At 31.2% G+C, this 26272-nt stretch overlaps 2 protein-coding genes across 8 annotated transcripts in view; one reads left to right on the top strand and one right to left on the bottom strand.

Moving 5' to 3' along the window:
• Positions 1-26272, top strand: part of LOC129216019 (uncharacterized) — a 236245-nt gene that overhangs the window by 20958 nt on the left and 189015 nt on the right. The window lies entirely within an intron of this gene.
• Positions 1-26272, bottom strand: part of LOC129216020 (caspase activity and apoptosis inhibitor 1-like) — a 486970-nt gene that overhangs the window by 324337 nt on the left and 136361 nt on the right. The window lies entirely within an intron of this gene.

Raw genomic sequence — 26272 nt, 5'->3', positions numbered from 1 at the left:
GTCTGTCAGGATTTCTGTGACGCGCATAGCGCCTAAACCGTTCGGCCGATTCTGATGAAATTTGGCACAAAGTTAGTTTGTAGCATGGGGGTGTGCACCTCGAAGCGATTTTTCGAAAATTCGATGTGGTTCTTTTTCCATTCCAATTTTAAGAACAAAATTATCATAAGATGCACGAGTAAATTACGAAATTATCATAACGAGGAACCGTAACAGGGGTACAAGCCAATTGGCGAGAAAATTCACCATACATTATTTGTAAATATACAGGCGAACCGAAAGACCTTTTAATTTTTCTATTACGGGCAAAGCAGTGCGGGTACCACTAGTGTAAACTAAAACCCAAGACTGTGACGAAATTCAGAAATTTCAGAGCGTTAGGGGGCACGATGTATCGCAAATCAAAGCGATTTTGAATAAGAAAAGCGTCCTTCCGCTATAGGAAAATACCTTTCCAGATCAGCCAAAACTATTAACGCCAGCGTATCTAGTAGCGTGTGCATGCAAAAACACAAGAGATAAAATGTAACAAAGCTGTTCTAATGGAGCGGCTGTTTTGCATGGCACCACGTGCTTTGAATCTCAACAAAGTGCATTGGGTGATGGGAATATTTTGATAAAGTGTTAGATGTTTTACAAATGAGAAATACACGAGAATATAAATCGAGTTCCAGATAAAGGCGTGGTTTCTGGATTCATTAATTATTTTGCAAATTATGTGTGTTGGTAACTAACATTGAAAGTTGAAGAAGGTGAAGGTTATCAGTTGTTTATACGTTTGTCATGATAAAAATCATCTTTTCTAATTTTCTGTAAAGTCATTTCAGAAAACTATTAAATTTAACGTGTATGTTCTTCTCTTGCTATTCATCTACATGCACAGAAAACCTGAGTTGATATTTCTTTGGTAACTTTGATAATGAAGCAATCTGAACTAATGAATCCATTCAGATTACTTTTAAAAATAGGTAAAGTACTTTAAATATTCAATATTTTTTCAAGATTTATCAATGTGTTTTAAGTTAATGTTTAGTTAAGATGTGCTTTTGTTTTATGCTTTGCTAAAAGATAAGGTTTCCCTCATTATTTACATTTTTAGTCTAAAATAATGCGTTGAACAATTACTTTTCTTGACTGTAACATATTTGTCATGGCGTATGAGAAAACTTGCTTGTTTTGTTCTGAACAACTAATTTTGGAGGAAAAGCAATATTGAAAGAGTTTGAAAATATGTTACACACACAGAAGGAGGGATCTATGTTGTTTTTCTAGTTGGAGTAAAAATTGTATTATGCAGTATTGTTAAATTTAGAGCCACACATTCTAAAAATGCAAAATTTATAAAAAATAAAATCAACTGATTCTAATCAATGATTTTGTTACGAAAATCATTATATAAAAATCAATTGATTTAAATCAATGATTTTTTTTAAAAAAAATCCCTCGATATAATTCATGATTTTAATTACGATTTAAATCAAGCTGATTTAAATCAACGAACCCTGCTGCAGACACGTGTTTCGAAGTTCAAGGAATCTCCTTTTCAGTGCTAAACAAGCGAGCTTATGGATATAAAGACATTTGACAAAGCTGTTTTCGGCAGCAATTCGGATTATCTTTCGAAAGAAAATAAGTATTTTTTAAATGTTTATCTATGGTATGTAGGGGTGGCGGCGTAAAAACAAAAAATCGCGCTCAGTTCCCATCAACTCTAAGGATTGCCATTTAACTTCTTATCGCTGAAGTTGGGAAATATGCTGAATTTATGTTTCGAACCATGTATGTTTACGCGAAGTTAAAATGGGCGAAATAGTTTTAGTTTTGAATTTAGGGGTAAATTGAATACTTTTTTTTAAAAAGGAATTGTTAGTTTAGGGGGGGATAAGTGGCCATCTTTTCCAAAAAAAAAAAAAAGCTTCCACTAATAAAACCCTTAATACCGGTTACTGACGACTAAAAATTTGCTCAGTTTTTACTTTTTAGCTGGCACCTTACATTTAACAAGCTCTGCCATAAAAACCGGAACGTAAGGTGATTATTGCAGAAAGGGCATAAGTCACACTTTTTTTTCAAAATTGAGTTAGCTGTGGTTTTTCCATATTTGTATGTAGAGACATCAACTAGTGTAGCAGGGAATCAATTCTTGTACTACAAAGCACTTTATTTAGGGGGTCTCATTTTTCGTTTAGTGCAGAAAGGGCGTAAGTACCGGACTTATGCCCTTTCTGCACTAAACGCGAAGGAAGAAATACAAAGAGCAATGGCAAGATCATAGAACTAGATTTTTTGGCGTAATGAAGTAAAAACAAATAATTCTTTTGATCTAACATAATTTCGGTAATAGCAGGTTCGTCAGTTAAAGGGGGGGGGGAGGGGGATTCGAAACCACGGAATCCGAATGAAATTCGCTAATTTCTTAGGGGTTTTATTAACATTGCTCTAGGAACTGCCAAAAAACCGTATGCTTTCAGTAAGATGTACGCTGGTCAAAAAAAAAAAAAAAAACACTGCAGGAGACTTTTCAAGAAATAACACTGAAGAAATTTAATAAGAATGCTGGTGACTTTCCTCTGAGAGGACATTCGTTTGTCCTTTGCGACCGGGATCTCGGGACCGTAAAGCGAATGTTCAACACATAAGACAGATTATAACCATGTAAAGTCCTATCTCTTATAAGTGAAATCCTGAAATTACATCAAGACTCACCCCCGTCAAATCTGTTGAAAACAATGAAATCTGTAACTGCTTAAACAAGAGCCCTTCATTTTTAAGAGGACTTATCTCCCAAATTGAGATTTTGGAAAAAGATTCTACTGGGTGACAAATGTTTTCAATTATCAACATTCACGGTGCTTAAATATTCGATAGAACATCAAAGGAACGGTTTCAGGCTAGCTATTTTATAGACTATTGTTTTCAAGAGAATATTGCAAATTAACGCTTGTCGGCTGAACTACCTTTGCCAATGTTGAGTATAAAGGGAAAGTTTTCATATTGTTGAAAGAAATAACAAATATCAAGATGGGGTCATTCCATATCAGTTCAACCACACCCCAACACCCACCATCTCAGATTTCAATGAAACTTTGTATACTTCTTTTCACAGTCCTAAGTAACCTCCTAAAGTATTTCTTCTCTTTTAAAAATAGTTTTTATTTTTTGACCCTTCAAAGTTTTGCGATTTTGCGTTAGTTGTCATTTACAGTTCTATGAGAATGAACAGCAACTGTTTGCAAAAAAAAAAAAAAAAATATTTCTCAATAACTAAAGATAAAAAAATTTTGAAAATTTTTGTATTATATATTAAGATTTCAAGTATTTCAGAAAAAAATATGTCAAAATTCTAAATTTGTATTCAGTAATTTAAAAAAATTAACAAACTGAAAAATTAAAAATTTTTTCAACAAAAAAGTTATAGTCAAAATTTTAAAATTTTGGCATGAGGGTCTAAATTAAAATAATTTATATATATTTTTTAATTATCATTAACATGTGTGCTAACATATAAAATGAAAATCTTTAGGGGACTTTGAGGGATTCTGCCCCCCTGCCCCCTATTTTGATAAATGAAAAAAAGTTGATCGCAATATTACAAACTAAGTTAATAATTGCATTAAAGAAAATTTAAATATTGAAATACATTGGTGTTTGAACTTAAATGTAAACATTTAAATACTTAAGGTTTTTTTTTGAATTGAAAATAATTAATTAAATTAATTAATAATAAACAATAGAAATAAGATATCGCGAAATTCGAAATTTTCCTACAACAGTTTATGCATACTAAAAATTATTGTTAAACTTAGGGCAACATAGAAATTAAAACTTTTCATCTAATTCTGATTTATAATTAGGCAATTTATCCAAAGTATTAAAAATCCTATAAATACCAGCTCAGAGCTTTTAACTTGTTTCATTAATCTAATGCAATACCGAACTAAACTGATGTTTATCTCTGATTTGTTTATCTCTAATCCAATGGAATAACCCAGAAAAGTTTTGGTTTAACATAGCAATTTATTGGGTATGAATTTAAACTGGTTACCATTGGCCAAAATGTTTACAATTAAGGCTTTGCAACAATCTCATTTGACCCTAAAAGTGTGTTTTGCTATCTAGAGTGTTTCTATGATCATAAATGGATCCTGATAACCTGGCAATTGTACAAATGACAGGTATTTTTATTTTACACTTCACTAGTAATTTTTTTAGATGTTTTGTTTTCCTTTTAATATATTTGTCTATCACCTCCCTAACTTTATGGTTGCTTTACTAGCTCCCATAAAGGAACAGCTGGTATTAGATGACAGCTGATCAGCAAGCTGTATGGTTTACATTTATAGTTAGTTGCTTATATTATGACTGTGAGATTGTTAACTACTTTTTATTTAAAAGACCCTTTCCTTTTCTTGATGCCTCTTTCAACTGCTGCATTAGTTTTATCAAGGGCAGTATGTTCTTTTAAGCCACTTTTTATTTTGTATAAATGATTATAAACCTTATATATATTCCAGTTTAAATACAGTGAAACTTCAGTAATTGGACACACTGATAATCCAGGTAACTCGACATTTATTTTTCTTAGGGTTGGCCTAATGCAGACTTTAATGGCCGGAAACCTTTCTAACTTGACACACATTTTGCTAGAACTCCTATAGGTCAACATCCAATTGCTTTTCTAGTTCAATTCATTCTTTCATATTGACCTTTTCTCAAAATTTTAGAAAAGCTGTTTCAGAGAATTCTATCTTTTATCCAGGGGAGTCAGCAACCACTCTGTGCTGTTAGTGCAATTCTGATAGGGTAGGATAAAATGTACCCCATCGGAGGCGTGTAGACAAAGAAGGCACCATTACTAGTTTTCTAAACAAGTGTGAGCAGGACTTGTTATCTTTAGCAGAGCTGACTAACAAGAAGCTTTTATCTCTTTTCAACAATTATGTATTTATTCCTCACAAGATATTCAAATCTATTATTGATTTTATTATGTTTTTTTAAAGAAAGAAAACAAAAAGAATAGAAAATTTATTTACTGGAATTAATTTTCATAATGTGAATGTTTAAGTATAAGTGATACAGACAGAAAATTTTTAGGAATTAAAATTTTAGAACTCCAGTAAGTTGAGGAATAATTGCGAGTTATGTCATTAAGCTTGGGGGGGGGGGGGAATGTGGACAAAAAAAAATCCATGCAAATAATAATATTTTCCGATTGTCATTAAAAAAATATCAAAATCCATTGAATACGAGAGGAGCATAAATATAACTTTATTTCTTCGTTTGCTATGAGGGGAGGGGGAAAGGTAATTTACTTTATTTAGAACATGTTATTACTAAACAACCAGGCCATTGATTTTTAAGGGGTGTTAAATGTAATTTCAAGAAGTTAAAAGGATGAATTTGTTGTTGTACAGCAGTAAAACTATAATGGAAAAACAGTTCCACGATAGCAATTTTTCTCAAACGTAAGGAGGGGGGGGGGAGGGGGGCGGATCCTGAAAGTACTAGAAACTGCATGATTATAATTGGTGTTATGAATTTACTTTTGTTTCAAGTTGTCTGGACTAAAATGCAGTAATCCGTATGCAGATATTGTTGTCTGCAACTTTCGAATTTCATGATATCTTATTTTCAGAATGTCTATATTTTAAACAATTTTTAACTATTTCAAGTAAAAAAAAGGCTTGAATATTAAATTAATATGTTTGAGTTTAATATTTAACACACTTTATGTTTAAATTTTTTAAATAATTACTGGGAACTCTTGTTTCAAAGACATGGAGAGCTTTTCTCTATGATGCTTTCGTTGTTTCTCGGGGGGAGAGGAAAGAATCCCTAAAAGACCTTTAACTTTTTTCACAGGAAAAGTTAGGGCACATACTCATGAACATTTTTTCTTTAAATCACGATTTTTAAAACTGACCCTGATGATAAAAATTTGAAATTTGAACAATGGTTTTTTTGACCAAAAAAAAAATCAAAATGTTTAACTTTCAAATTTTTTAAAAATTTTTAGCATAAATTAAGATTATTATATTATTTTTTATAAAAATATTCAAAGTCTTAACATTTTTTATGAAAATTTTCAAAAAGATAGTATTAAGTTGCTGAGATTTTTTCCCATTAACAACAGCTTAGTGAAGTGTGTTTGAAAATGACAAAAAAATGCAAAATCGAAAAATTTCAGAAGTCTACAAATTTAAAATACATTGAGATTGAAACAAAAGAGACTAAAGGGTTGCTTTTAACCACAAAATATGGAAGTATACCAAGTTTCATCAAAATCCAAGATGGTAAGTGTTAAAATCTTATTTTTGTGGTTGATTTGACATATTTTAAACTATTTCAAATAAAATAGAAAATTAATTTTTTTTTAATATTTGAGTTCCATATTCAACACACTGAATATTTCAATTTTTATCTTAACTGTTGACAATTCTGTTTTTAAGAATATGGAAGAGATTGTACGATGTTTTACGCTTTTTTTCCAGAATGTGGAGAGGACAGGGGGGGGAGGCAGAATCCCTAAAAGTCCCCTAATGTTTTTCATTGGATAAGTTAGAGTACATATTCATGATCATTTTTTAAAAAAATCATGATTTTTAAAACTGACCCTCTAGTTGAAATTCAGATTTTTGCCAACACCTTTTTTTGAAAAAAAAAAAAAAAATCAAAATTTTCAATTTTCTAATTTTTTAAAAAAAATTTGTGCAAACTAAGATTTTAAAGATATTTTTTATCAACATGTTCAAAGTCTTTCTATTTTGTGTAAAAATGTTCAAAAAGATTATAGCATTAGTTACCAAGAAATAATTTTTTTTCATAAACATCATTTCAGTTTGAGTGTCTCGAAAATGACATAAAATGTAAAATCGCCAAATTTCAAAAGGCTATAAAATCAAAACGCATCGATACTGAAAGAAAAGAAATTAGGGGGTTGCTTGTAACCATAAAGGGATGAAGTGTACCAAGTTTGATCAAATTCCGAGACGGTGGATGTTAAAATCCCATTTTTGTGGTTGATTTGACGTGGAATGACCCGATGATTATTCAGTGCAATTTTAAACATAGTCATACTAATATGTACATCGAACTTGGTACACAAAACTAGACTAGAGAAGAATAGAAATAAAGATTTCATGGAGGATGCATTTGATGAATATGAATATGAATGTAGTTTTATACCCATGTAAAACTTTTCTTTTTTATCTCAGTTTGTAATTTTTTGAATTTTTTATTTTTTTACGCCAGACTTTAGTATTTTACTAAAACAAGACGAGAGAAAGAGGAAAATACATGCTGTATTTTCTTAAGATTATGAATTTATGAATACGGACTTCACTAATTATTTTTGTCACTTAGTACGTAACATTATTTTTTGTTATCATAAATCCCTTTGAAAGAAATCTGTTTCACTTAATTTACATTTTCATCACTGTAAACTAGTCTTTCAGGATATTCATTGCAGAAAGGACATACGTCCAAATTAAAAAAAAAAATGTTTAAATTAATTTGAATGACGAAATGAATTGTAATTCAAGGTGAGGTAATGATCTTACTTGTGGCTAGATAAAAATTTTCATAGAATTTAGTTCATTTCTGAAAGAAATAATCACTTTTTATTGATTCCTGAAAAGTTGCATATAGTACGGACTTATGCCAGAATCGTTATCTAGAAATAAGTCGATTAATCAGGTAGCGTACATGGATTCATAAAGGGTTGATCAATTTTCAAGAGTCGGTCAAAATAGTGGTTTTACTACGTAAAACAATTGGATAAAAATATGTTACATTTCGCCCAAAATAGCCATAGTTTTAGCCTCAAAAAGAAAAAAAGAAGATTACGAAGATTTCAATATTTGCAAATTTTTACTTAGAAGTTAGACTACTTCATGCCTGAAGTATAGCACAAAAATGTTAAAACCTGATAAATATTAAACAATCTTATTCCAATGTTTTTAAGCATTTTATATGGAAAAATTTTGAAATGCTATTCTATGTTTAAACGCCAGAAGTAACTACCTCATGCTGTATTTTCTTAAGATTATGAATTTATGAATACGGACTTCACTAATTATTTTTGTCACTTAGTACGTAACATTATTTTTTGTTATCATAAATCCCTTTGAAAGAAATCTGTTTCACTTAATTTACATTTTCATCACTGTAAACTAGTCTTTCAGGATATTCATTAGAAAGGACATACGTCCAAATTAAAAAAAAAAATGTTTAAATTAATTTGAATGACGAAATGAATTGTAATTCAAGGTGAGGTAATGATCTTACTTGTGGCTAGATAAAAATTTTCATAGAATTTAGTTCATTTCTGAAAGAAATAATCACTTTTTATTGATTCCTGAAAAGTTGCATTAGTCGGACTTATGCCCTTTCTGAAATAATCGATTCAGGTAGCGTACATGGTTCATAAAGGGTTGATCAATTTTCAAGAGTCGGTCAAAATAGTGGTTACTACGTAAAACAATTGGATAAAAATATGTTACATTTCGCCCAAAATAGCCATAGTTTTAGCCTCAAAAAGAAAAAAAGAAGATTACGAAGATTTCAATATTTGCAAATTTTTACTTAGAATTAGACTACTTCATGCCTGAAGTATAGCACAAAAATGTTAAAACCTGATAAATATTAAACAATCTTATTCCAATGTTTTTAAGCATTTTATATGGAAAGAAATGCTATTCTATGTTTAAACAAAAATACCTCAAAATACAAAAGAAAAGAACTGTTTTTGGAATCTTAAATTTGGAATTAAAATAAAAACGATAGAAAGTGTTTTAAGTTCCATGCACATATTTAACATCAACATAACTCACAAAGCTGAGAAAAGTTGAAAAAAAAAAAAAAAAACTTCGAATGAAAGGAATAAAAGACGATCTAAGGAAAAAGCTTCCGAAAACTTCAAACTGAACTTGAAAAGGTGTAGCACCATCTTTTTTAACCGCTTATTTATGCTCGCTTGTGAGCAAATAGCATTTGGGATTATAATTTTTGCAGAAACACCTCAAATTAAAGCAGCTGGCCTGTTTTTGTTTTCGCTTAATGTTGTTGCTTCCCCAGGAGCAGATGGTAGTTTTGAGGGTTTTTACGAATACTCTCCACTTTTTTATGTGTTATTCTATGTACAGTTTTTTTTTATAGATACGTTTTTTCTTTCTACTTTTATAATGCGGGCCCTCAACTGCTTTCATTTCACGGGGATTGTTATGGACACGAAAACAGTAGGAATATTAAACGACATCTTATGCAGGTATTAGTAGAAATTATTAAATGATAAACGCTGCCCTCACGCCACACCACGATCTCCTCATTCTAATTCAGTCTTTAGTTATTTTATTTATTTCCTACTTTCTTTTTCGTCTTTTAAAATACATGCTTTACCTTTTTTTTTCTTTGCTTTGCTTTCTTGGAGGTTTTGTTTAATGCGGTTGCAAAGTTTCGTATTCAATTTTTTCTTTGTACGACACCATTTGTTTCCAAAACTTGGCAAGCAGTACAAAAGAGCCAGATTAAATTTAAAACATGCATCCTGAAAATATATCCAATATTTAAAAAAATAGAAAGAAACGTTTTGCAAATTTCTCTCTTTTGCATTAGTAAGTTGCTCCGCTCTGGAAGTATTACAAGTGAATATAATCTTTAATACTTCTGTCTTAAAAGTACTCCTCGTTTGTTTCAAGTTATTAAATATACGAAAAGAAACGTTTAGACTTCTATTGTCTTTTTTTCAATGGCTTACGGAAGTTTCTTTTTTATTTAACGCAAGATAGAAATGAAGGTCTAGGCACTGCATTTCAATTTAGACTGATGTGTCCAATAAGTACTTAATGAAGTATTTCGTCGGAAAATAACTTTGTTGTAAATTTATTTTAAAAAAACAAAACGAGTATAACAGGTGTTCTTTTGTACTCTATTAGCCACAAAATTGCGTATAATCACCATTCTTTATTTAAAAACTACGTTTTTAAAATAAATTGGAAAATACTAAAATGATTTATCATAAATTAAAAAAAAAAACCTTAATTTATATCCACTTTAATATACAACCCTGAAAACGTAAAGTCATTATTGGCTACATAACTCATTTTCTTTTTGAAAAAATCAAATAATCAATTTATATGTATATTTCCCCTCAGGTATTCATATAATATGTATTTAAAATAGTCCTGTAACTATTTCCAAACGAGAGTACAATGCACATATGAACCCCCTAGTGAGTAGTGACCGGTGGCGACTACTAATTTTGCTCTTTAATGTCAGCAGACGTCAGAGATGTTGCCATATCTTTAGGTAGGACGTAGAACTCTTCCGATATTTATTAAAGCGAGGCTTCAACAACTTTGTACCTAGTTTATAATTGACTCTACTACCTCTGTTTTATTATTTCTAATAAATATCTCTAAAAGGGCGAGCAAATCACTGATAGAAAAAAAAGAAACTCATTAGAAAAAAAATCAATAAACGAAGAAACAATAAAACATGAGTTATGTGGCGTGAAACGAAGCGCTTCTGTAAATCCTAAAAGTATCTGAGTCGCAGCTAAACATTACAAATCTCCAACCTACATCACAGGACAGAAGAAAGCACAGAAGTAGAAGAGAAAGGGAGGATTGAGAAATTATTTTGCCCACAGCGGCGTTACATTTAGATACCTTTTTTTTTTTCCACTCTCTCTCTTATTTCTCTGTCTTTCGATCAACCTTTTCTCACCTTCGGTTGCAGGCCTTACGCGCATTCGTCCATATCTTCTGTAACGCGATTGGCTTAGCTTGGGTGGTAGAACAAGATGAATCCGAAACGGTATATCATAAAAACAAGGCAGACTTTTTTCCCCTGTAAGTTTTTATTTGGGCGGCTATCATTAATCAAAACTAAAATTAATACATTTTGGCAGAAATAAAAAAATACTTTTTGGTCAGATGTAATTATTTTTGGTGTCCAAAATTCGCAACTCTATCCAAGTTATAACAATTCTAAGCAAAATAAATAAATAAATAAATAAATAAATAATAATAATAATATAATATAATAATAATAATAATAATAAATAAATTAAAAAAAAATCGTGTTTACAAAAGGGGGGGGGGGTGATAACAATCACCAACTTTTAAGATTTTGAATTCAACCACGGAAAATGTGGCCGATTTGTTAAAAAAATGTATGGATTGGGGGGGGGATACAAGCTTAAAACTAATGCAGGAAACCTAGTTCCTCTTGTAAATATTACAAATAAAGGAAAGTGAAAAGTCTATACAAAATGCAGTTTTATGCAATATCAGAATCTTTTACAAGGAAACAGTGACGAAATTAGTCCAGGAAGGCACTCTCCAGACAAACTCAAATTCCCTGACATTTCCAGGTTTTCCAGAGTAACATTTCCAAAATTACAGACATCAACGAAACGTATTTCCGATATTTAACTTGATACACACGCATACATGCACCCCTCCCCCCCTACTAGCGTTTCTCATGCTTTGTATTCTAAATAAAAATTGCTTAGAATTCCCCAAGGAAACTCTATACTAGAAATAAAATAGTCCAGGAAGGCACTCTCCAGACAAACTCAAATTCCCTGAGATTTCCAGGTTTTCCAGAGTAAAATTTCCAAAATTACAGACATCAACGAAACGTATTTCCGATATTTATTTTGATACACACGCATACATGCACCCCTCCCCCCCTACTAGCGTTTCTCATGCTTTGTATTCTAAATAAAAATTGCTTACATGTGCCCCCTTTCCCCTACTCTATACTAGTAAGGTAAAATTTAAAATATCATGTTGAATGTCATTCAAAATTTGTTCTTCAGACTTATTCAAATGGAATTACATCCGTTTTGCCAAGTTAATTTGCTTAGATCCTATTTTACTTGATTCATGAATTCATAGCTGCCAACTTCAAGATTGAGCTAATAAGAGAAACAAATAGGAGAACCAAATGGGGGCTGAAACAGAATCAAGAAAATTAAAACTTAAAGCATACAACTCTGGTTTAACTTCAATAACAGTTCTCAAAACAAATTTCATTAAAATTTATTACAAATTTCAGACGCTACTAGACAGTCATGTTTAAAAAAAAAAGCAACAAAAACGAGGAAAACAAACTAAAATCTTATTCTGAGTATGAATGAATCAGCTTTGAAATTTCAACCACTAGCTTATTGAGGTTACATTTACAAGGGCTGTGACTCGTTCACTATGCAACGCTAATTAAACAAAACGAACAAAATTGAGAAATATGCATTCATTATTAAGTAACCGGGCGCACGAATTTTCTCCCGTCACATTCTGCACATGTAGTTGCGTTTGCTTGCCCGGATAAAAACCAGGTGTTGAGAAAACTAACACGACTAGTTTTTCTCTTTCTCCTCTGTTTTAATCATTTATTCCGGCGGGTGAAAGGCACTTAAAATTATTGGTGACCTACGATTGGTCGTTTAGGAGGAGCGATTAAAAGTACAGAGAATGAAAGAAACGCTTGGCTGCCTCCATGTTGAAAATGATAGGGAAAACAGCTGTCTAGGCTTCAACACTACAGAGTTTAACATATGTCATCATTTTTTGTCCATTTGTATTTTTATTTAGGAATCAAAAACTGCATGTTCTAAAAATAAAATCCAAAATTTGCCAGGGATTTTTTTTTTTTGTTTTGCTTTCATGATTACTTGGCTTACAGAGAAAAATAGTAGGGGAATGTGGGGCAAAGCGAAATGGTTAAGATGACTATGTTTTTTCTAAATGAGCAAATCGGAAATTTGTTTTGAAAATTGTAGTATTTTGAGAAACAACATTGTATTTTATTAAAAAAAACTTGCGTTGAAATAGTATTTTTAATTTTCGACAGTAAATTTAAGTCTTAAAAAAAAAGAGGAAAATTTTCACATTTTTTTCCGTGGGGCGAAGTGAAAATTGAAATATTTTTCTGATGAAATATTTTCTATTCGATTATAAAACATATTTTTGATCAAGAGAATAAGTAAATAAAAGGTTGAATGAATAAATGAAAAGATTATGAAACAATAAACGAATAATAAAATAAATAAATAAATAAATATATAAAGAAAAATAAATGAGTAAAAGAATGAATGAATAAGAAAATAAGTGAATTACTAAATGAAGGAAAGTAAATGAATTAATCAATAAGTGATAACATAAGTGATTTATATTAAATAATTGAGTGAGGAAATGAAACAAATTATTTCACTTTGCCCCATCTACTTTGTCTCGTATGTACTTGACTAACTGTACAATTTATTTAAAATACAAATAAGTATAATATTAACTAAACTAATACTGCATTGGATATTAGGAAGACTCAATGAATATTAAAAATGTTAATAACAATAACTTTATCATTTAATAATAAGAAAAATAATTTTTGACTTACAACATTGTAAAACAACTTACAGTATGAGTATCATTTTTAAAAAATTGGCTGCATTTTCAAATGCTTTAATCTTCGGCGGTATTTGTTTTCCTGACTGGAATAGACTACCTAATGTACTATATAGTTAAAATAATACCAGATAGGTGGAGCTAAAAGCAGAGTAAATATTTCACCATTTCACTTTACCCCACTATTTCCCTTTGCCCCATGTTCCCCTACATTAGTTAGAAATCATACAGCTAAAAATTATGCTTCTAATAAAACCTTGTTTTTTATTTTTCTTTCCTGACAATAATTTGTTTATATGATTTAACGAAGCATATTTGCCCGTTTAAATAACTCTTAGTCATTGTTTTACTTTATCACGCACCAACTAATTGTTATAAAGCTATTATTTGTTTTATAGTAATCACACAAAGAAAAGCTTGAATGTATTTTAACCTGGTTCTCGACATCAAAACCTATTGACTAACCTGCCCGTATACGTAACTATACTGCCGTGTGCAGGTAAACGGCAGTATCTGCAGAAATGAGTTTTCGAGATATTTGAAGAAACGCGTTTTGGATTCAATACTGACAATAGAGAAAAGTTGGAATTAGACATCTTTTTCGCGCCTTTTTTTCAGCGGAAACCAAATAAGGAGAACTTGTACAAAAAAGATAACGTACAATAGACGATAAAAATGCAAAAAAAAAAAAAAAAAAAAAAAAAATTGAAAAATTTGCAGTTACTGCGCTTTACCTGCACAAGGCAGCATAATTGGCGCGATAACAAGCAAATAAATATTACAATATACTTTATGTGTCACAAGAGAAAGTAATACTCAGTCATTTACTAGGAGTTAGCAGTACATGCCACCAATCGGAAGCCATTCCACAGTTTTCTTCGGCAAAAAAAAAAAAAAAAAAAAAAAATCATTTATAGACAAATTTAACGATGACAAGAAATATCAGCTTTCTCTTTTAGCCATTAGAACTTAATCTGAATTGGTGTGCCCATTTTTTTGCTGTGTCGAATTCGTCGCTTATCTGCATCCAGCAGTCGGCCAAAGATTAAAACTAAACCACAAAATTGTCTAAACTGTAAAGTTGAATTCAAATACGTACTCATTATTCATTTTATTATACGTACTCATATTTTTTATCTTTTTATCACTCAAGATTAAAACTTAACCATAAAATCGTCTAAATTGAAAAGTTGAGTTCAAATACGTACTCATTAAGATTTTTAATGAGGAAAAAAAACTTTATTTATTACAAATTTATCTGAATCGGTATGACCAACTTTTTGCTATCACAAATACGTCGCTTTATCTGGATCCAGCGCAAGTTTAAAACTTCTAGAAAGATGGATAAAGTGAATAGTCGAATTTTAATACTTTCCAGAAAGGAAAAAAATGCTAAACATTGTTTTAAAAAATAACATTGCATATTTCTACAACAAAAAAACCAACTTACGGTTTTATTCATTAAAATTTAATCTGAATTGGCAAGACCATCTTTTTGAAAGCAACAATTCGTCGCTTATCTTCATCCAGCGCAAGATTAAAACTATAACAGTTGAGGCAAATCTAACCTGGCAACGTCGTAATGCTGTGATCAGGATCTGCATAGCCTTCACAATGCTGCCAGGTTAGGCTAGCACCAACGACAGAAAGTTGGCTAAAGTCGAATTCAAGTACGAACTTCTAATCATTGAGATTTTCAGCAAGGCAAACATGCTAAACTTTTGTAAAATAACAAAGCACATTCCTGTGCAGAATAAATTGAAACAAAAAGTACCAATTTACGGTTTTTTAATCTGAATCGGAGCGATCTTCTTATTGCTATCATGAAATCGTCGCTTATCTGCATTCACTGCAAGATTAAAACTTAACTAGAAAATTGGCTGAATAGTCGAATTCAAATACACACTACTACTCATTAAGATTTCCAGTAAAAAAGAAAACGCAAAACATTTTTAAAATAAAGATGCGAAAAATTAGATTATCGACAGAGCAGGAAGTTTGTTTAAGAAGCAAAGCATGGATGGGCTTTTTTAAGCTTCGCCATAAATTCACTTTAAATAGATCCCAACGGGCATCCTTTGCAAAAATACTACAAGTCCTCTTTCAACTTGTTCAACTTTCTAAAGCTTGCATTCCCCGGTTCTCGATGTAGAATTAAAAAGTACTCTTCCGAGTCTTCTCAAAATAAATTCGGTTACAATCCTCCGTTTTTGGACAAATAATTCAGTTTTTGCAATGAAAAAACGTCATTAAGCAAAGTTTGGTCGTATCTGCTTTGAAGCAAAACGACTAAAATAGTAACCTCAAGAGACACAGAATCTTCGCAATGCCTTCTGACAGACGTTATAACAAAATCTAACAAATTAACTATCTTCTTTAAAGAATTTCGGGGCGGCCTAGCTGTTGAGTAGAAGCACAGAGAATACATCCAATGAATGTTTTGCACACCAAAAGATATAAGAGAGGAAACGTAGGTTCTTCGGAAAGGCAAACAGTTTAAACGTGTACACATTGATGCAAACTACACGATTACTTTTTCAAAACTTTATTATAAAGGCTCGAAGCTTAAAATTTAATAATAATAAGAAGAAATGTCACAAAAAAGGCAGAAATCATTCACAGAAAAACTATCAAAGATTTAGCACACGAACTTAATAATTTAGTCTAAGACAAAATACCGTTATGAGGAAATACCGTGAACATAATTACGGCTGTTATGAACGATTCATTCCTTAAATTTAATTCCGTTTAATATCAATCACAACAAAATGCGATCCTCACACTATGCAATCAGATTACCGTTCGGCAAAAACATGGCTTAGGTACTCATTCAGTTAGCGAAAGATGTGTTTAAGACTCATCCAGGCATGGATTGTTTCTGAATGATTATTAGCTTATTACATTATATGTTGAAATTCTGACAGCTTGTTACTGGCCTCCATACAAAAATATGACGACAATGTCAATATTGCTGGCACGTCTTGAACAGCAGGAACAGGTCTCTAGTTATTTATGCGAATTTTAAATTATATATAAGCACTAGCCACCTTCGGCGACCAGCTGGTCCGCCTTTTTACGCAATTCGCCTTTTGTGCCAGGGTTGCCGCCTTCGGTGGCTGCTTACACAATTTAGCGACGGTATTAATCAATGTTTTTCTCTATATATCAATATTATCATTCGCCTTTTTACGCCAATGTTGACTTCTTCGGCGGCTGCTTAAAAAAATTGTCGATGGTATTAATCAATCTTTTTCTCTATACATCAATATTATCATTCGCCTGTTTACGCCAAGGTTGCAGCCATCGGCGGCTGCTTAAATAAATTTTGTGTTGAATAAAGTATTTTCTGGATCTATCTCCCGTTATGTCCTTTAGAATATTTTTAAGGGGGGGGGGCGAGGGGAGGCACAAAGGGCATACATGCAAATTTTGTCGGAAAATAACAAAAAAAGCATTTCCACTTTTATGTGAAAGCATTGTTTTTCAAAGTCATGGTGTGTGTTTGTGTGGGGGTGGGGGTGGGGTGGGGGCAATTGATCCCCCGTTGAAGTTCCTCTATTTCTTACGGTCCATCTACTGTATCCACCTCTATATTTGTCCACCTTTCTATCTATCTATCTATACAATCCATGCATATCTACCTCTGATAGTAATTAACAATCCTTTCTATGTAAAAAAAAACAACATTTTTTGCCCACTTAATATCATTTCTCTATCTACCAAACATAACCACCAATCCCTACAAAAATCAGGCAAAAAACCGCGGACTTTATTTATTTACTTAAAATTACACGCAAAGAAAAGGCTCTATGTTCCCTGTAGTGTGCAAAAAGCAGCGCTTGCAAAAGATTTTAAAAAATCACCGCTTTTACTGAATTAAAATGCGCAAAAATATTTGACCAAAAATAAATATAGCAAACAGTCCAGAAAAAAAAAAGTCGGAAAAATAAAGATATGAAATCTCTGAACGTTAAAAAAAAAGTGAAGAGAAAGCAAACGATTTCAGTTAGGTCACGTGATGAGGAAGTGCGGAATTCAACCGACAACGCTTGCTTACAGGTTGCGTCGTGTTCTGCATTTAAAAAAATGTAAAAAAAAAAAAAAAACTTTTGCGTATTTTTAAAAACTTTTTTCATCTGAAGGAGGCGGAATGTTTTTACTATTACCAACTAAAATTTTGGAATTGAGGACTCAATACTTCTTGCAGGATGGGTTTCGAAAAAAACTACACCCAGAAAAAAATGCGAAATAAAGGCTTTTTAAAAAATTTATAAAAAATACAAAAATTGCTCTATCTTCAAAATTTTTTCATTCATCATATTTAAAATTAAATTTCCTACACTATAGTACAAAAAATATTTATGTGGTGCGATTGGTTCGGGGTCTGTCAGGTAAAAAGTATTAAAAAGTGCAAAAAAACGCATAAAACATTAAATAACTTTTTTTTTCTATTAAAAATATCAAAAATCGAAGCCCGAGGTGCACATCTTCAGCAAAAACTGCACCAGTATACCAAATTTCCTCTTTCTAGGCCTTACAGTTTTCCCGGGAAGCGCGCCACACACACACACACAAACATCTTATTTTATTATATGTATAGATAAGATATTTTGACCAAGTATGTCTACAAAACTATTAATTTGACAGCACTGCAATACAGGGGTGAAGGTGAATTCGTAATTTTTCCACAGTGCAGTGCACCAATTCACCCCAGTAACAGTACTTTTCTGCTTCAATTTGGAAAAACACTGAAAGTGCTGTTTCCGTTTTTTTTTTTTTTTTGCCAAAAACGCATTTTAAAAGCAATTGTTTGTTTTGCTAAGTTCTTTACTTTAATTAGAAAAAATGCATAGTAAAAAAATAACATAAGACATGTTCAAAAAATAATAGTAAAAATAAGTTTGATAGTAACGGTGATGATGATGGCGATAATTCTTACTAATATTATAAATCCGAAAGTGAGTTTGTTGGTAAATCTCTCACGCCTTAACCTACTCAACCGATAATCATGAAATTATGTATACACATTGTCAGAGGTACTTAATAAAACATAGGCTACCTTTCATCCGAAAAAGAAAAAAAAATTCCGAGATTTTTATTCCAATTTTAGAGAAAATTGATTTGTGAGTATCACATCGAAAAAAAAACTACATTCGTTTGATTTTTGCAGCATTTTAAAGCCCTTAAAAAGCTTGCACAATATGAACTTTACCCGAAGTTGGAGTGATAACTAGAACACCCCTTAATTCTTCATTTTAAGTTGACTTCATATTCTAAAACGAGGCTCATATTTTTCATTTTTGAAGTGTCGTCTGCGGTTTCTGGTCACGGAATTGAAATTAAAGAAAAGTTGAATTTCTGATTCGTAGCAGATGATATTTTGGTGAAGAAAAGTAATAAAAAACAATCACCCACACACATGAAGAATGGGGTAGTTTCCTTCAGTCAAAAGTACTGCTTTTAGTAATGAATGGATAGACTTCATTTTCCAAACAGTTTTTTTTTTAAATAAATTTTTTAATATGTCAAATTTTTCAAACAAGGCGTGGTCTTGATGACGTCACAAATGATGCACTTTGCTTCTTTCTCTTACGTTTCCACACTATGATAATCAAGCAGCGAATTAAAATTGCACTCTACGCTTGTTATGAACCATATCTTTGCCAATACACGTGAGTAAAGATGCGAATTAAATATTTTGCACTGTGAATGGCAACACTGAATGGCATTTCATCATTTGTGATGTCATCGGCAGAAGCCGTTAACAATGAAAGCGCTCCGATTTAAATATTTTTTTAAATATTAAATGTAAACAAATTTATCAAAAAATGGTCAGATCCTATGTTTTTAATCACGCTCTTTCAGAAAAAAATACTTTTAAAATTTTGGAAACGACCCGATTAAAAAAAAAAAAAAAAAGAGTTATATTTCTTAATAAAATATTGCCTGTTTCGTATCCATAGTTATTTGCTTAAAATGAGTGAAAACCTTATTTTACACATTCAAAAAGAATAATGGATAAAAAGAATAATATTTTTCATGTTTTTTTTTTTTGCTTTTTTAAAAATATCGACTGAGCTTTCTGCCAATTTTAATAGCTTTTGTCGAGCACAATAGAGTGTCAAAATTCTGTTAAGTTGATGTACGTTAGTTTTAGAATTACTTTTAGTCTAAGTAATTAAATATTTTCCTGAAAATTTCAAAACATAGTTCATTAATACATGCGAATTCATCTAACTAACAATAATCATTCTAACGACCATGTCGATGAGAAAAGATCACGCCTGATGCTGGCTGGTTAATATATAAAGATAACTGAACTAAAGCTTTGGGAATTTTAAAAAATCCAAAAAGGTCTAAATTTAAATTTTGAGTCAGAAAATTGGTTTTTACACCACATTGAAGGGAAGTTTTACCCTTTTTTTTTTCTTTTCTTTGCCTGGTTGCTGAACAAGCGTCACTTGCACGTCAAGACCGTGCAATGCCGGATAATGCAGCCAGTAAATAATAGTAATAAGATTGAAAATGTTTTAAAAGTAATAAAAAAGTACACTACTAATAATATTAACAATATAAACTATTAAGATTATTTTCAAAAACGGTAAGACATGTAACAAATAAATACTTTGATGCTGATCGTTCCATTATTATACAGTAGTTCATACAATTTCAGAAGTAAAACGCAAATAACGTTTCTTTTCATGATTCGCAGGGAAAAAATGAATGATTAATGCTTCGGATTAATGAAAGCTAACTTGTTCGGACTCATCCCGAGGCCGTTTACATGATATAAAAAATAATTTGAAAATTAGTTCCGATATTTTTCATTTGCATTCTTAAAAGAGAAACATTATAAGACTTAACTACTTTCGGAAACTGGTTCTTTAATGTCTTTCTCAAACTAATTCCATTCTTTGATTGAAATTTTATTTCCTGATGAGTTTGATTAGTTTTATTTTGTCATTAGATTGGAAAAAAATTATCGAAATCGATAACAAAATATGTACTATCCCATAGATGTAGCTGCTCTCTCGATATTTTTCATTTTGTAAAAGAAGTTATGAAATGGAACATGGCATGCAATTGTTAAATTAGTTCACTTGACCATTCGAATAAGTTGGAAAAGTTTTGCATGACGATAAAAATACAGCACACAGAGATTAAGGACACTCAGCATAATTCTACGATTCAAACAATCGATTTATTAAAGATTACTAAGGTTAAATATTCCGATATTATGAATACTTATTGCTACTTTAGTGCCGATGTCCGAAGAAAAACATGGAATCCGAAGAAGAAGAATTCAAAGAAAACGGATATGTTTTCCTAATAAGCATAGTGATACGACTTGCAATTAATGTATAATGCAGCAAGTTCAGAACTTCATACTTTAGCACAAACAATGAACTGAAGAACCCTTTTTTCCAATTAAAATGTTGATTAAAATTTGCAAAGAACTGAAAGACTTTAAAATGTTTAAGACACAAAAATATTGTACGGCTATTTGTCAAACATGGTTTTTCATAGGCAAAAACAATGAAATAAAATACTTAATCAACACAGTTTACTCGATTTTCAACACGTTTCATCAAAAGAACGAGCTGATGTGTGAATCACATGACTTCCTTTTTTCCTCCAATTTTAACGTCATTTTTCCATTATTAGCAATTTTAATGTGATTCAATAGTTTAGTTTCTAAATATCACCACCAGTGGCTAAATTGAAACAAGATTTAAAAAAGAAATTGCCAAATTTGTCGCCAAGTTGGCGACAAAACTTGGCGACCAAAAGACTGGCGATTTATCGCCAAATGTCCGCCAAATTATAACACCACTTGAGTATACATCGAAACCGATTTCCCCCCAAAAGGGGCTAACGACCTTTCTAGAAACACCCGAATGCAACCAAAAGGGGAGGTGCACAACTAGACCCCACTAGAAGTCTACGTACCAAATTTCAACTTTCTAGGACATATCGTTCTTGAGTTATGCGACATACATACGCACATACGCACATACATGCATACGTACATAGGGACGTCACGAGAAAAGTCATTGTAATTAATTCGGGGAATGTCAAAATGGATATTTCGAGTGTTTATACGTTCTTAGGCACTTATCCGCGTGTGGTCGGGTTGAAAAAATACTCAACATTAATTCGGGCGTGAGCAAAATGGAAATTAAGGCAAAATTTCGAGTGAAAATTTTTTCGCGAATACAATACTTCCTTTTTTGTAAAAAGGAAGTAAAAATATAATGTGCCTTTGCTCCAAAAGATATTTTCTATTACATGAGCTACAAAGTTTGTTGAACAAAAACATGAATAACGTTTTAAAAACTCGCAATGACTATGTTGCTAATATTCTTCGGCAATACGACATACTATTAAGCCACCTGTTTGAAATTTTACGTTTTTCTGAATACATATATTTAGTTCTTATATAAAGACGCAAATACTCTGGGTTTAAAGCAAGAGACGGAACACATATTTTCCATTAAAGTTTACATGAAATAAAGGCCATTGCTATAATTTTTACTATTTTAAAATATCGTACTTTTAAAAGTAAATTAATGCGCATGTTGTTTAAAAAAGCCAGCAATTTTCACCACAGGCTTTATGTGAAATATATCTGTCTTAAAAATAACATGTCATTGCAATTATAAAACGATGTAAAAAATATGCTTGCGTAGTTCGTATTTAATTTTTTAGGAAACAAAATTATGCACTTTACGGCAATATGTTATTCATAAATAACGACAATTTCGAAGCGTTTGTATATTACGTCGCGAAATGAATGACTAATGCTTACAATACAGTAGTAATAGCAGAATCATGTCACGATAGTATCGGTTTTAGCTTTGTCAGCTTAATACGTGTCAAATAACTACAAAATAAAACTTTAACAAACATGGACGATTTCCATTTTTTTTACTTATAACATTCAACATAAAACTTTAGACATAAAACATTAAACAACTCATTTTAGAAAATTATTATTACATTTAACAAAACGTTGTTTTTATATTTGAAAGTATAGGTGCTGCAAAAAGTTTTACAACTCATCTTTCCTCCAGTTATAAATTACACATATATTTTCAAAGATAAAAATCTGTAATTACATGATGAAGCTTTGGAGATTAGTGGCCTAAATGAGTAGTTTCCCTTAAAGCAAAATTAATAGACTAAATAAAATATATTTAAAAACTTATATTTAATCATTTAGCCATCGACTATCTTTTACTGCTAGCTAGCTAGTAGAAAATCGTACTTATTAAAGATAATAAATAAATAAATAAATAAGTAATTACAGAATAAAGCACCAGTGATTTTTTTAAATTAAAAGTTATAGCACAAACAACGAACGATATTCAGTAAAAAAAAAGTATTCTAAAATGATGTAGAAGATATTTGAAAAAATTTGTAATAGATATTAGGTAGAAATTCAAATATTTCAACATAGGATAACTTGATTACCTACAACATACGATATTACTTTACAGTTACACTAAGTACGACAGTTGAGGTACATTTCTTGCACTGGTAATGGTTTTGTTCACACTATTTTTTCCGCCAAAAAGCAATGTTAAAGAAACCATCGTTAATTTCAACTATATCTTTGGAAATAGGAATGTAATTTGCAAAAGGCGTTAATATTGATTTTAAAATATTTCGAAAATTTACTTTCAAATACAAAAACAATATTGTAAGTGTGCTAACAATTTTCTTAAAAGAAAGTTATATTTTCAGTTTAAACAAAAGAATCATACGTTTACTTTCTAGCTATTTCACATGTATTAACCTTCTGAACATAAAAAAAAAAAAACCATTTTCCACGATTTTAAAAGCAAGCAAAAACTAATAAATCATGAGAAAAAATATTATAGACGCGTAATGTTATTTTTTCCTACTGGAACGGGAGTGGTTAATTTTGTAACAAAATGAGAAAAGGTAAGATACATAATGACAAAGCAAGATGAATTTCCTTTTATAATAACATATCTTCTACTCTCTTTTATGTCGTATAAAGAAAAATATCTTTCATTTGAGGAAAGAAAATTCACTCACGCATGCGTGGAAGAACACCCCTAACCACGCCTGTTCCCACAGGCGCAATTTCAAAAAATGCAAACGGAACTAAAATAAAATAAAATAAACCTATAATATTAAAAATAAATGCAGTAAATCAAAAACGAATGAAACATAATGGCTGAATTCGACTGAAAAAAAAAAAAAAATCTCTCTTTGTGTGGTAAAGAAAAAAAAAACTCAATTTATCAAAACTTCGGTGTGATATATACCCTAACCTTGAGATAGTCCTCTCACACTGATGTGTACAATGTACGGCGAAGGTCACCCACTTTCGCAGCACAATATAATCTGAGGCACAAGAAAAAACTCCAGCAAGAAAGAAAACTTTAAAAATTACAGTTATTATTATCAACGTTTCTTATTATTTTACTTTTCTCCGAACGTATCACTCTCGTTATTTATTTGTTTGTTTATTGGCGTGAGGCGTTTTTGATACTTTATAGCTACGGCACAAACCTGTTTGACCGGACCGCGGGCAGTTTAGCGTGACACCGCTGAATAAATACCATTAAAAATGGATAATATGTTTCTTGATGGCCAGCTTTTATTACAGTCTCCGACTAAAATCACCCCCTCACTCCCGTCTGTGTTCTACACGCTGGATGGGGAAAGTTAATAACTGTGAAATTCTTCCAGGCCCGAAACTCGGCTCGTTTTTACTTTTTATTTTTCGGCTTTTCTTATTTTAAAAAAAGCCGGGGAAATGCATTTAAAAACTGATTAGTATATCGCGTGTGTGTTCCCGTCGCCAAAAAATGAATGCCTTCGCAATCGTTTTCGACGTGTGTGTGTGTGTGTTCATGGGAGGATAGAGGCGATGCGTCTTGGCGGGATTTTTGCTGAATTACTGTGATTTTTATTTTTCTACTGATTGGACTTCCTCCGGGCTTTCTTCTTCTTCTTTCTTTTATGTGGGTATATATACATATATACATATATTTGGGATCACTTAGGAGATTGTAACGATGTCGATTTAGAAAAAAAAAAAGAGAAAGGCTACAATTCTAGCGGTGTAATCTTTTCTCCCTCCATTCCAGTTTGTAAATGAAATAATCGTGAATAAAATTGAAACACGTCCAAAAAAAAAAAAAAAAAGCAATGAATTGAAAAATAATACGAATTACATAACAATTAGAAATAACGCAAAAGAGACGTAGTTACCATGCATTTAATTCAAATGTATTTTTTACAATATTACATTCTTACTGGAAAAAAACTTCTTGAAGTAATTTAATTGTGCTTGAGAGTATGATGCAATCATTAATGATCATTCTACTGATCATTATTAAGTTGACTTCACGCGTAGCGCATCATTTCTTTAATATTTCAATAATAATAACAGTAATAATAATAATAATAACAATAATAACTTTTATTATTATTGACTTCACATGTAGCGTACTATTTTTAAAATGTCCGATTATTATTATTCTTATTCTGTAAAAATCGGCGATTTGAGTTATCTTAATCTTTTAGAGTGGAACAGCAAAGTGAAATTGAAAAGATAAGTTGTAAAATGATTAATTCACGTGTACATATGCATTACAAAAAGAGATATATATAACGAAAAAATAAAAAATCCTGATAGACCTGAGAACGTTAAGAGTTTCTAAGTAGTACAGAATATACCATAAATCTATAAATGCCATTAAAAAACTTAAAATCCACAAAAAAATAATCCAGGCGTGGGATTACGAACCTAATGAATAACCTCTAAAAGATGCCTCTCAAAATTCAAACAAACAACTTCAAGTAAATATTTCTCCGAAATACAAGTAATGTTTATTTTTTGTATAAGTAATGTAAAATATTGTACACCGTGCGGGGTTGAACGAGAAGATTTTTTTTTTAGTGTTATACACTTGTGCGTAATTTTGCTATACAATTATTATTATTATTTTTTAATGTACACAATTATTCAAGTATTTTTTGAATTTTTAAATAGCAATTTTTTTTTAATATGGTACACACATTTTAAAACTTCCTTTCAGATTTAGTTACGACCAATAGTTTCACCGTAAAAAGTAATACCTTAACCGGAACAAAACATTTTGACAAATAAAACACCGAATAAATTTAATGAAAAACGATATTAAGTGTCAATTGACTAGTTTAAAAAAAACAATTTTTTTTACAAACTGAATTACAAAGATTTCTTTAATAACAAAATCCATTCTTCAGTTTTTTGCTGTGTTTAAAATTCATGATTTAGAGTTCGTGAATGACGTTGGCAGAGAAATGATGCAAGGAGAGGACAGGAAATGAAACAGGTTCTTTTTTTTAAGATGGATTTTAATTTGTACTTATTAACATTCGTTCAGCTGAATGCATTCAGCCACGTATGCTTTGCAAGCGCAACAGGTGTTCTCAGAAAGGTAAATGAAGCTGAATTTAAAGATTGAATATATTACAGTTGGCGGAATGTTTTACAAACATGTTTGAAAACAAATTAAACAAACCCGCGCCATATAACGTGCTTCGTCTGCAATCAAGAATTTCGAACCTTCTGAACTGAATTAATTTATTTTTCATTTAACATATTCCATAAGTAAGGTGAATTGGGGTAAAACGAAACAGAATTCGAATGTTTTAACTTCAGATCCTTCGCTTTCTTCCGTACGAATTGAGAGATCAAATTTTGAGCATTATATCCAAGACTACACGCTCTGAGAGTAACTGGGGATGAAAAGTTTGACTTTATGACTAATTGTTATCGAATTAACTCATATTTACAATTACCCCACAGGCTAAGGGGTAAATGGAAGCACCACAAT

Source organism: Uloborus diversus, chromosome 2, assembly GCF_026930045.1.
Source record: "Uloborus diversus isolate 005 chromosome 2, Udiv.v.3.1, whole genome shotgun sequence".
NCBI lineage: Eukaryota > Metazoa > Arthropoda > Arachnida > Araneae > Uloboridae > Uloborus > Uloborus diversus.
Note: the sequence above shows the minus strand (reverse complement) of the source record. Positions and strands in the feature narration are given on the sequence as shown.